Genomic DNA, 556 nt, shown 5'->3' on the forward strand with positions numbered 1-556 from the left:
CGCCAGATTCATGCAGAAAGTACGCCATAAATCTTGAATCTGGCACACGCTGCACTATACACATGTAAACTGCACTTAGTGCCGCTTGCACTAGTCTTCGTAAATGTGCCTCTGTCTTTCTATATTCTGGGAGATTCAGCATTATGCAGAAGAAGTTACTTGAACTTCATATTCAATTGAGCTATAAGGAGTCACCGGGTGGAGAAGAATTATGGTGGCCTGTCCCCTTATGGCTTGACTGGTGTTCCATATATATTATCAAAATTATGCTTTTCAGCTCATGATGAGGAATAGCTTATGCTGATGTAGTCCTACAGAATATCAGTCAAGCCAGGAGGCAGCATCACAGCATGACTCTTCTTCACTTCCATGGCTCTTTAGGTCGTTTGTATGCAGTGTTCAAAGATCATTTTCAATATAGAGCTGATTCTCTCAGAATCACCACAACTGCTGTCATTCAACGATGTTGCAAAGGATATATACTTTCCCTGGAGTGCTTCTTCAGGTGATACTATAATAGAATACTCAAAAGAACAGTAATAATAACTCAGCAGAA

The sequence above is a fragment of the Engystomops pustulosus genome, chromosome 4 (assembly GCF_040894005.1).
Source record: "Engystomops pustulosus chromosome 4, aEngPut4.maternal, whole genome shotgun sequence".
NCBI classification, from domain to species: Eukaryota; Metazoa; Chordata; class Amphibia; order Anura; family Leptodactylidae; genus Engystomops; species Engystomops pustulosus.